Here is a 13,124-nt window from a genome sequence, read left to right as displayed (position 1 = left end):
CTCACCTCAAGGTAATTAATGTCCCAATGGGTGTTAAATCACTGCAGAGCCATGAGACTGGGCGGGAGTGGAAGACATGCCCATTTCCGCATCCGTCCATGACATCTACTCATTAGACATAAAATCAAGTCCTATGATTCTAAAATAGGAATTAGGCAAATATTTAACACAGGTAGTAACGCACAGAAATGAAAATAGCAGGCGAGGACATTGAAATATATCAAAATAAACTAGTAGATCTCTTACAGAGTTGCCCATGCAAAGCTCCTGGGTGCAATCCATAACTGGAGAGCTACCAGAACCTGTTTAGATAAGGAATTCAATGGTATTTTCAATGTTAAATATTGACATTAAAAAATCTGATTAAAATTTGTGGCAGTAGGAAGCCCAGTTTACAGACAGAAAGTGTCTGCATAAAAATATCGACATTATATGGAGATGGCTTCGTAAAATAAGTGGGTACTGTTGTGGAGATTGAAAAGTTCAGAAAAGGCAGGAGGGTAGGTTTAGATTAACCAAATGGAGATAGGGTGTTGACCAAATTATCTTTTCTGCTTCTAAAATTTCAAACTTCCATCCAGCAAAATAATAATTTCCATTGATAGTCAAAGTTAGAGCATGGATGGTTACAGAAAAATCTATGAAAAGTATGTGCTGATAGTTATAGTCTATTAGGAAATATTGAGCAGGATGGGGTTCTTTTCACGAGAAAAGAGAAGGCTGAATGGCTGCTTTAAAATTATGTAGTAGGACTTCAACGTGACATCAAATGGCTCCCGTTGTGAGCAGTTCAAAATAAGAGATCATGAGGATAAGTTAGTCACAAATACATCCAGGAGACATTTCTTGATTCAAAGAGTTGTTAGATTGTGGAATTCACTACCCTATGGAGTAATTGAGGCAAATAACAGATATTCTTAACAGGAGGCTGGACAAAGGCACAAGGAATAGAGAAGTAGAAGGGTATGGTGATAGGATTAGTTGAAGTAGGATAAGTTTAGGTGCAGCGTAAACACAGCAGTCGAGTTGGGTCAAATGGTCTAATTTTATGCTATAAATTCATTGGATCACAGGATCATAGAATGGTTACAACTTAGGAGACCATTCTACCTGTAGTGTCAGTACCAGCTCTCCAAGTCCCATTGCCCCACCCTTTCCCCATAGCTCTGCAAATATTTTCTCTTCAGCTGGTTAAATAAATCCCTTTTGAAAGCCATGATTGAATCTGCCTCCACACCCCTCTCAGGGCAACGAATTCCAGGTCCTAACCACTCAATGTGCAAATACATGGTCCATCATGTGGTTCTTATACCAATTGCCTGAAATCAATGAACTCTTGTCCTCAACCCTTCTGTCAATGGGAACAGTTTCTCTCTATCTACTGTATAGATTCCCCATGATTTTGAGTCAAAACTCTCCTCAATCTTCACTAAGGAGAACAACCCCAGCTTCATCAATTTATCCATGTAACTTAAGTGCCTCAGCCCTGGAACCATTCTTAAATCTTTTCTGCACCCTCTCTAATGCCTTCACATCTTTCCTGAAGTGCAGTGCCCAGAATCGGACATAATATTCAATTTGAGACTAACTGAGTGGTTTATAAAGGCTCAGCATAGCTTTCTTCCTTTTGTATTCTGTGTCTCACTTTATAAAGCCCCGAATCCCATATGCCTTTTTAACTTTCTCAACCTGCCCTGCCACCTTCAACAAATTGTGCATGTACACCCTGAGGTGTCTCTGTTCCTGCACACACTTCAGAGCTATACCAGTTATTTTATATTCTCTTGCCTTTTGCTTCCTACCAAAATGTATCATTTCACATTTCTCTGCATTAAATTTCATCTGTCTCCCATCTGCCCATTCCACCAGCCTATGTCCTCTTGAAATCTATTATTACCCCCTTCACAGTTCACCATACTTTCATGTTTTATGTCATCTGCAAATTTTGAAATTGTGCCCTGTACACCCAAGTCCAGCTCACTAAGGTATATTAAGAAAAACAGTGGTCCTAATACTTACCTCTAGAGAACTCCATTATACATCTTCCTCAAGTCCAAAATACAACTTTTCACCAAAACACTGTTTTCTGTCACTTTTGACAACTTTGCATTCATGCTGCCACTATCCCTTTTATTCCAAGGCTTCAAAATTGTTGGCAAGCCTATTGTGTGGCAATTTTAACAAAAGCCTTTAAGTCCACATACACCATATCAATCACATTACCCTCATCAACCAACTTTGTTACCTCATCATAGAATGCAATCAAGTCCATAAAACAGGATTTGCCCTTAACAAATCCATGTTAGCTTTCCTTTATTAAGCAACACCAAGTGACTATTAATTTTGTCCCCAAGTATCATCTCAAAGCTCTCCCAATACTGGGGTAGAACTGTCTGACCTATGGCTACTGGGTTTATCCAAGCTCCTTTTTTTAAATAAAGGTATAACATTTGCATTTCTCCAGTCTGGGCAAGTCATATAACTAGGGTGGTAGAGAGGGCTTTAAACTAAATAGTAGAGGCAAGATGTGATAAATTAAAGAGGAGAAGGCAAGAGAGCAAAGTAACAATAAGGAAAATGGTAATCAGAGCACAGCAGGAAAGGGCAGCGTATAAACTTCACAGTGTGCCAGCAAATAAGGCTAAAGGTTGTGAAAATAATAAAAAGACAGAATTAAAGGCACTCTATCTGAATGCTCACAGAATTCACAAGGTAGATGAAACGACAGCGCAAGTAGAAGTAAACACATATGACCTAATTGCTATTACAGAGACATGGCTACAGGGTGACCAAGGCTGGGAACTGAACATTCAAGGGTATTCGGCATTAAGAAAGGATAGGCAAAAAAGAAAAGGAGGCGGGGTAGCGCTGTTAATAAAGGATGAGATCAGTACATTAGTTAGAGAGCATCTTGGATCAGAAGATCAAGACGTAGAATCAGTTTGGGTGGAGCAAAGAAACAGCAAGGGGCAGAAAATATTGTTGGAGTTGTTTACAGGCCACCACATGGTATTGGTCATGTAGGGCACTGTATAAATCAGGAAATTAGAGATACATGTAACAAGCTAATATAGTAATCATGGGGACTTCAATCTACATATACACGGGATAAACCTAATTAGCACTTGTGCCGTGAAGCACATATTCGTGGAGTGTATGTGACATGGTTTTCTAGAGTGGTATGTTCAGGAACTAACTAGAGAACAGGCTATTTCAGATCTAGTATTGTGCAGTGAGAAACAGCCAATTAATAATGTTGTAGTAAAGGAGCCTTTAGGGAAGGTGACTATAATTTGATAGATTTACATAAAGTTTGAAAGTGATGTAGTTCAATCCAAAACTAGGGTTTGAACTCTAAACAAAGGAAACCATGAAGGTATGAGAGGCAAGTTGGTTGTGTTAGATTGGGAAACTATACTAAAACGGTATGATGGTAGACAGGCAATGGTTGGCGTTTAAAACAAATTTAAATTCAATTAAGGCACAAAAACCCTGCAGGAAAAGTGATACAATAATGGCTAACAAGTTAAGGATTGTACGGCATTAGATCAAAGGAAAAGGCTTATAAAAGTAGTAAGCCTGAGGATTGGGAGCATTTTAGATTTTAGCAAAGGAAGACCAAGAAACCGATAAAGAAAGAGGAAACAGAATGTGAAAGTAAATTAGCGGGAAACATAAAAATTGAATGTAAAAGCTTCCATTGATATGTAAAATGGTAAAGATTAGCAAAGACAAATGAGGGCCCATTACAGGCAAAGAAAGCAGAATTTATAATGGGGAATAAGGCAGAGAAACTAAAATACTTTGTGCCTGTCTTCACGGAGGAAGATGCAAAAAACCTTCCTGACGTACTAGAGGATCAAGGGACTGGCGAGATTAGGGACCTGAAAGGAATCAGTATTTTTTTTTTTAAACCAGTACTGGAGAAATTAATGGGACTGAAAGTTCATAAATCCCCTGGGCTTGATGATCTACATCCGGAGGTGGCCATAGGGACGGTGGATGCATTAGTGATCATCTTCCAACATTTTTAGTCATGTTCAAGCCAGGGATCAACAGATTTATAGACATTCAAGATATCAAGGGGTATGGGGCTAGTGCAGGAAAGTAGCATTGAGGTAGATCAGCCATGATCTAGTTGAACAGTGGAGCAGGCTCGAGGGGCCGAATGGCCTACTCATGCTATGTCTCTATGCCCCTAGTCCTCTAGCACCACCCGTGTCTAAGGAGAATTTAAAGATTGTGGCCAATGCCTCCCCAATTTTCACCCTCATTTCCCTCAATCCTTGGATGCATTCCATCTGATCCTGAGGACACAACAACCAAGTACAGCCAGTCTTTCTCATACCTTAATACCACCTCTTCATCAATTTTTAGCCCATCCAGTATCTCAACTACCTCCTCATTTAATATGACTTTGGCAGCACTTTCTTCCTTGGTAAAGATAGATGCAAATTTAGTATCTTAGCCACACCCTCTGCCTCCATGCACTGATCCCCTTTTCGGTCCCTAATTGGCCCCAATCGTCTTCTTACTATCCTTTTACTATTTATATAGTTATGGAAGACTTATGAATTCTTTTTATGTTAACTTCCAGTCTCTTCCCATACTCTCTTCTCTTATTTCCTTTTTCACTTTCCCTCTGAACATTATATATTCAGCCTCATTTGAATTATCATATGCACCCTTTTCTACTTCATCTTATCCTCTCACTGTTTCATCATTGCTTTGGTCCCCATACGGATTAATAACTTTTAAAAAGAAATTTTAACTTCCAGTCATCGATTGAAAAGATGTCACAACATTTCAAGTTTAAGACTTTTACTGTAACAAAATAATTAAAAGCAACATTAACTAAACATTATTTTTGTAAACAACTTATACTTTAAGCTAGGAAAGGAACTTTCTCCATTTAAATGTTCACACATCTGAAAATCACGTGTTACGGTTGTACTTTACATTATCTCTTAAGTGGACCCTTCAGATTCTTGCTCCTGTGGCCTTGCTTCCTTTCTTTTCCTTTTCCAGCTGGGCAACTCCTAATCCCAGAACTGACTTTCATGGTGAGGGATCAATTGGAGATTCTTCCCTCTAGCCAAGCTTGGCAAATCATCCAGTCTGTTTTAAATCCTCACAAACTCAGTTTCTTCAATCGGAGCACGAGCTCCCACCCCCGATTTGCATAGTGGCCAACAGGACCAACATTTTCTCTGCTTAAGATGCAGAACTAACTGCCTCTATCTTTCTGCTCTCCTTCTCAGATTCTTTCAGACTGACCGTGTCTGAGAGGTTCAGTGATATTTAAGAAAACCTGCAAACTGATTTTACAATGGATTCCTATGGACCCTTCCCCTCTCAACGCCCATCTCCATGACAACATTAAACACATGGGCCTTGTATCCAGGTAGAAATGCTAATTAGCTCCTCTAGACCCCCCCCCCCCCCAACCAAACTCCATTTTATCTTGGAATTAAATAGACAGTTTAAAGTATGACCATTTACAAACTCTGACATTCCTAACCCCTCCTTGAGATCTGGAGACTAATATTCTATCCGCGGTCAGCACAGCTGCTCAGATCACTGTTTGCAAGTGTGAATATCTTACACTTTCTTCCTAGTAAAACAATCTGGGCCCCGCTTTAACCTTTAACAATCAAGCCATCCAAGCTTGTTTTTGGACAGAACTCAGAACAGGTCACATGACTGCCTTCATTCCTCCATTTTACCCTAAAGAGACAGTCTAAAAACAATCTTAGAAACTTCATATTTTAACATCACCCAGGGAGCTCTGGCTTTGGTTGTGCTACCTTTCCTTTGTGTGGGAATATATCTCAACCAGCTCCTCTAAAGGAGCAATTAGCTGTATTTCAAAAGTTTCCCCTGTCAATCTCGGATTCCAATTTACCTGGGACAGATCCATTCTCGCCCTACTGAAAGTGGACCTCCTCCAATTGTGTATTTTTATTCTCAATTGCTACTTGCTCTTTTCCATAGCTAATCTAAACCCCATGATACTATGATCAGTGTGCCCCAAATGTTCCTCTACTGACACTTGATCAACTTCACCCACCTCATTACTCAAAACCAGATCCAGTAATACCTCCTTCCTTTTTGGGCCAGAGACATGCAGATCTAGAAAATTCTCCTGAACCAACTTCAGAAACTCTTCCTCCTCTCTTCCCTTTAGACCATTACTGTACCAATCTATAATAGGTTAATTCAAGTTCCACATCATAACTACTCTATAGTTTTTATACCTTTGTAGTTTCCCCGCATATTTTCTCCTCTGCATCTTTCCCACTAGTTGGTGCCTTGTAGAATACATCCAGTAGCATAATGGTACCTCCATTGTTTCTTAACCCTAACCAAATAGATTCTGTCCTTGACTCCTCCAAGAAATCCTCTTTCCAACACTATAATATTCCATTTAATCAATATTGCCACCCTCCTCCTTTCTTTCCTTCCATAGCTTCCTGAAAACATTGTATCCAGGAATATTTAATACCCATTTCCTGTCTTTTTTGAGCTAAATGTCCAGTACCATCACATTATCATATTCCTACATGCCTATCTGCACCTGCAACTCACCAACTTTATTTACCACACCGTACATTCACATATATGCACAGTAAATGTCTTATTGCCTTTCCTCTTGCTCTGACCCTACCTAATACCTTACTATCTCTTACTCTAGTCTCTCTCAATTCTTTATGCACATTGTTTCTCCTTTCTAGTGCTGCATCCAGGTTCTCAACCCACTTGCCAAGTTCATTCAAATCCTTCCCAACAGCACTAGCAAACCATCTTGTGAGGACATTGGACCTGGCAATGTAATAATTGTGGGGGGGACTTTAATCTTCACAGTCTGGGGCAAACTGGCAAGGGTGGTCTAGAAGATGAGTTTGTTGAATGTTTTTGTGATGGTTTCCTGGAGCAATACATTATGGAACCAACGAAGGGTAAAGTTATCTTAGACCTTAGCATTGTGCAATGAGGCAGGATTAATTAGTAATGTCATAGTAAAAGATCCATTGGGAATAGTGAAAATGGAATTCAATGGTTTCACAATAAGTTTGAATGTGAATACTCCAATCACAAACAAGAATTTTAAACAAAGCGAATTACATAGGTGTGAGGGCAGAACTGGTAAGGTTGATTAGGTAAACAGACCAAAAGGTGTGGCAGTGAATGCTTCCCACAGTTCATTCAAAGAAACAATTCAAAATGTTCAACAAAAAACACATCCCATTGAAAGACAAAAACTCAGTAAGAAAGACACATCTGTGGCTAACGGAATAGTATTAGATTAAAAAAGGCTTATGTTGCAAGGACAGCAGTAAGACTGAGGATTGGGAATGTTTTAGAAACTAGCAAAAGGCCATCAAAAAGTTGATAAAAAGGTCTAAAATAGAGTAAATTAGTCAGCAATATAAAAATAGATTGTCAGCACTTTTACACATATCTAAAAAGACAGTAGCTGAAGCTTGTCCCTTAGAAGCATTCAGGAGAAATCATCATGGGGGGTTGAGGAAATGGCAAAAACATTGAAGAGATATTTTGTGTCTGTCTTCACAGTATAAGACACAAATGCATAGCAGAAATATAAGGTAACCTAGAGACTAAAAAAAGTGAGGAAATTAAGTTAATATCAGCAGAAAAAACTATTGGACAAATTTAAGGGACTAAAATCCGACAAATCTCAGGACCTGATGACCTACACCCCAGGGCTCTAAAACAGAGAGCTGCAGAGATGGTGGATATACTTGCTATGATTTTCCAAAATTCCTTAAATTAAGGAACAGTCCCATCAGGTTGGAAGTTGGCAAATGGAACACCGCTTTTTCAAGAAAGGAGGGAGAGAGAAAACAGGCAGTACAGCCCAGTTAGCCTAACATCAGTTGTTGGGAAATGCCAGAATCCATTAAGGAAGTCTTAACAATGCACTTATAAAAACATAGTATGATCAGAACAAGTCAACATGGTTTTACTAAAAAGAAATCCTGTTTGACGAATTTGTTAGAGTTTTTTGAGCATGTGACCGGTGGAGTAAAGCAGGACGAGTAGATGTAGTACCTGGGTTTCTAAAAGACATTCAATAAGGTGCCAGACAAAAGGATAACAGGCAAAATAAGGGCTCATTGCATTGGGGGCAATATGTTACCTTGGATTGTCAATTGGTTAACTGACAGGAGGCAAAGAGTCAGCAAAAACAGGATATTTTCAAGTTGGTAGGCAGTGAATAATGGAGTGCTGCAAGGATCAGTGCTGGGGCCTCAGCTATTTGCAACCTATATTAATGACTTAGATGAAGAGATAGAGAATAATGTATCTAAGTTTACAAATGATACAAACCTATGTGGAAAGGAAAACTGTGGAGAGGACACAGAGGCTGCAAAGAAATATAAAACAGAGTAGTGGAGAACCCTAGAAGGCCTAGCAACGTTTGTGGAGAGGGAAACAGAGTTAATATTTTGAGTCCAATATGACTAGTGTTTGAAGCTGAAGTAAGGATGTGATGGGTTTTATGTTGTTGAAAAAGGGGAAGGGGCAGGTGCATCAAAAGTTAAAGTCTGGGATAGGTAAGAGACCGGGGGAGGTAAAATGAAGAAGATTTTAAGGAACACAGGCAAAGGGAGTGGTAATGATAGTATTAAAGACACAAACCTTGGTCAGAGTAGGTGTTAACAGCAGAATAAAGGTTAACGCTGTCTGAAAGCAAAAACATGAGAACAAGACGCAGACTGGCACTAGGGGAAAAATTCAAAATGGAGGAAAGAGTTCATAGTCTGAAGTTGTTGAACTTCAGGGAGAAAATAAACTTTGAGGGTAAACTAGCAAGTAATATAAAAACGGACAGTAAGAGCTTTTTTAAATGTATAAAAAGGAAGAGAGGTCAAAGTGAATATAGGCCCCTTAGAGAATGAGGCTGGGGAAATAATAATGGGGAACCACGAAATGGCAGAGGAGTTGAATAAACGCTTTGCATCAGTCTTCATAGTAGAAGACACTAATAGCATTCCAAAAATCTAAATAATCAAGGGGCAAAAAAGGAGGGGAGGAAATAAATACAACAACTATCACTAGAGAAAATGTAATAGGGAAACTAATGGGGCATGGGGTCCCATAATGGGGTCAATAAGTCCCCTGGACCTAATAGGTTGCAACCTAGGATATTAAAGGAAGTAGCTGCACAAATAGTGGATGCACTGGTAACAATCTTCCAAGAATCCTTAGATTCTGGAAAGTCCCAGAGGATTGGAAAACTACCAATGTTAACACCCTTATTCTAAAAGGGAGGGGAGGCAAAAAACAGGTAACTGTAGGCCAGATAGCTTGTCCTTGAGAAAACGTTAAGAGTCTATTATAAAGGATGTAATAGCAGAGCATTTAGAAATACATAGGGGAGAATTTTCCCCGTCCGGGGGGGGTTGTGTGGGGTCGGGCCAATTAAGGCCCGGAAGCGCTGTGTGCTCCCTGTGCAGGGGGTGGTGGGGGGGGTCCCAAGTTGGGACCTGCGCTCTTTCGCATTTATTCAATTTATAAACACTTCATAAAACCTCATCCCGCCCGTGGATGAGGTTCCATGAAAAATGCGAAGGCCACCTGGGCTCTTCACCTGCCCGCCAACCTTAAGGTTGGATGGACAGCTCAGGTTATTAGTTTAATTAATTTGTAAATGGCCTTAATAGGCCTTTTACAGTTCAGTGGGCATGCAGCCAACTCGGCTGCCTGCCCGCCGAGCTGAAAATCTAAATGACGCGCGGTGACGTCAGGACAGACGCCCGACGTCACCCCGCGTCACTTTACGCCTCAGCGAGCGGGCCCTGCCTCCGCTCGCCGAACCAAAAATTCTTTCCATAATATAATCAAGTAGAGTCAGCACTGCTCCATGAAGGGGAAATCATGCTTGATAAATTTATTAGAATTTTTTGAGTTGGTTACTAGGATGTTGCCGGGTCTTAAGGAGTTGAGTTACAGGGAAAGATTAAACAGGTTAGGACTTTATTCCTTGGAGCGTAGAAGAATGAGGGGAGATTTGATAGAAGTTTACAAAATTACGAGGGGTCTAGACAGAGTAAATGCGAGTAGGCTCTTTCCACTTAGATTAGGAGAGATAAACACGAGAGGACATGGCTTTAGGGTGAAAGGGGAAAGGTTTAGGGGGAACTTCTTCACTCAGAGAGTGGTGAGAGTGTGGAACGAGCTACCATCTGACGTGGTAAATGCGGGCTCACTCTTAAGTTTTAAGAATAAATTGGATAGATACATGGATGGCAGAGGTCTGGAGGGTTATGGACTAGGTGCAGGTCAATGGGACTAGCGGAATAATATTTTGGCACAGACTAGAAGGGCTGAATGGCCTGTTTTCTGTGCTGTAGTGTTCTATGGTTCTATGGTAACAAGCAGCATAGATAAAAGTAGATGTAATATATTTGGATTTCCAGAAGGCGTTCAATAAGGTATTGCACATAAGGCTACTTAATAAGATAGGAGCCCATGGTTTTGGGGATAGTATATTAGCATGGAAAGAGGAATGGCTAACTAATAGAAGACAGAGTTTAGATAAAGGGGGCATTTTCAGGATGGCAACCTGTAACTAGTGGAGTGCTACAGTGCTGGGGCCACAATTATTTACAATATATATTAATGACTTGGATGAGGGAAGTGAATGTACTATCACCAAGTTTGCAGATGACACAAAAATAGGTGGGAAGGCAAATGATGGGGATGACACAAAGTCTACAGAGGAATGTAAACAGGCTAAATGAGTGAGCAAAAACTTGGCAGATGGAATATAATGTGGGAAAATGTAAGATTATACACTTTGGCAGGAAGAATAGAAGAGCTGAATATTACTTAAATGAAGAAAGACTGCAGAAAACTGCAGCACAGGGGGATTTGGGGGTCCTTGAGCATGAATCACAAAAAGATAGCATACAAGTTCAGCAGGTAATAGGGAAGGCAAATGGAGTGTTGGCCTTTATATCAAAGGGAATGGGATATAAAAATAGGGAAGCCTTGCTAAAACTATACAAGACACTAGTTAGACACACCTAGAATACTGTGAACAGTTTTGGTCCCCATGTCTAAGGAAAGATATACTGGCATTGGAGGCAGTACAGAGAAGGTTCACTAGGTTGGTCCCAGGACTGGAGGGATTTTCTTATGAGGAATTGTTGAGTAGTTTGGGCCTGTACTCAATGGAGTTTAGAAGAATGAGAGGCGACTTATTGAAACATATAAGATTCTTAGGGGACTTGACAGGGTAGATGCAGAGAGGTCGTTTCTCCTTGTGGGAGAGTCTAGGACCAGAGGGCATCATCTCAGAGTAAGGGGTCACTCACTTAAGACAGAGATGGGGAGAAATTTCTTCTCTGAGGGTAGTGAATCTGTGGAATTCTTTATCGCAGGAGTCTGTAGAGGCTAGGTTGTTAAGTATATTCAAGGCTGAGATAGACAGATTTTTAACCAATAAGGGAATCAGGGGTAATGAAGAAAAGGCAGGAAAGTGAAATTGAGGATTATCAGATCAATCCTGATCTCATTGAATGGCAGAGCAGACGTCGATCCAAACGTCCTGCTTCTGCTCCTACGTCTTATGGTCTTATGAACTCAATGTTGAGTCCAGAAGGCTATACAATAACGAATTGGAAGATGAGCTACAGTTCCTCCAGCTTGTGTTGGGCTTCACTGGAACATTGTAGCAGGCCAAGGACTGAAATGTGAGCATCAAAGCAAGATGGTAAACTGAAATGGCAAGCAAGCAGAAGGTCAGGGTTATGCTTGCAGACTAAGCGGGGGTGTTCTACAAAACGATCATCCAGTCTGCGTTTAGTCTCCCCAGTGTAGTGTAGATGAGACCATATTGTGAGCATCGAATACAGTAGATTAAATTGAAAGTAGTACAAGTTTTACCTGGAAGGAGCATTTGGGGCCTTGGACAGCGAGGAAGGAGGAGGTAAAGAAGCAGGTGTTACACCTCCTGTGGGTGCATGGGAAGATGCCGTGGAAAGGGGATGAGGTGTTGGGGTGATAAGAGTGGACCAGGGTGTCACTAGGGGGAATGGTCCCTTTGGAATCCTGGCAGGGGAGGGGAGGGGAAAATGTGTTTGGTGATGGATCATGCTGGAGTTGAATATGGAGGCTGGTGGGGTGGAAAGTGAGGACAAGGGGAACCCCATCATGGTTCTGGGAGGGAGAGCAAAGGATGAGGTTGGACACGGTCAAGAACCCCGTCAACCACGGTGGGCGGGGGTAAGGGAATTCTCAGCTGAGGAAAAACGACGACATGTCAGAAGTGCCAATGTGGAAGGTAGCATCATCAGACAGATGCAATGGAGATGGAGAAACTGGGAGAATGGAAAGGAGTCTTTACAGGAAGCAGGTTATGAGGTGGCAGCTGTGGCAGTTGGTGGGTTTGTAATGAATATTAGGAGACAGGCTATGCCCAGAAATGGAGAGAGAATTGGTTGTCAACATAATTCTTAGCACACTGAGGATTTTTTTAATGTTGTTTAATCGCGGAATCACATCTAATGTTGGACACTGTTTTGAGTCTTGCAAGCACAGGCTGATTGGCAAAAGGTAAGATACTGACTGTACCCAACAGCCAAAGGGGCATGCTGTTCGATACGATCCGTCAGTATTTGAGACGTACAGCCTACCGAGCATCATATTGCCACTGCACTTCATACACTACATTATTAATTTGCGTGATAGGCAGAACGTCTTTTTGGCTTCACGGCAGCATTCTTTACGCTGACAACCAATTAAAGATCAATAGTCAGGCCTGCAGTGTGGTGCACTTACGTGTGCTAGAAGCTACACATATTAACACACAGGGCCCCGTTTCTTGCAGGCAGAAAGAACATGCACACACATTGTGGCTGTTACAACTAAGCAAAAATAGCTGAAAGCCATTCTCTGGTTTGTTACCTAGGGCAATGTCTTGACCAGAGTCACCTGCCAGGTTTCAATTTAAACCATTAACTCTGTCCTCCATTTTGGATCTTTTCCCCCAAGTGCCAGTCTGCATCTTGTTTTTACTTTCAGACAGTGCTGACCAATATTCCACCAACACCTATTCTGATCAAGCTTAGTCTTTAATACAAAAACAGAATTAC

General features: G+C 40.9%; 1 protein-coding gene across 23 annotated transcripts in view; it reads right to left on the bottom strand.

Moving 5' to 3' along the window:
- LOC144693263 (coiled-coil domain-containing protein 9-like) overlaps positions 1-13,124 on the bottom strand; it is a 273,976-nt gene that overhangs the window by 209,701 nt on the left and 51,151 nt on the right. The gene's annotated exons all lie outside the window — the stretch shown is intronic.

This window comes from Cetorhinus maximus, chromosome 18 (genome assembly GCF_964194155.1).
Source record: "Cetorhinus maximus chromosome 18, sCetMax3.hap1.1, whole genome shotgun sequence".
Classification (NCBI taxonomy): Eukaryota; Metazoa; Chordata; class Chondrichthyes; order Lamniformes; family Cetorhinidae; genus Cetorhinus; species Cetorhinus maximus.
The sequence above is the reverse complement of the archived record's forward strand: the minus strand, read 5'-3'. Positions and strand labels throughout refer to the sequence as shown.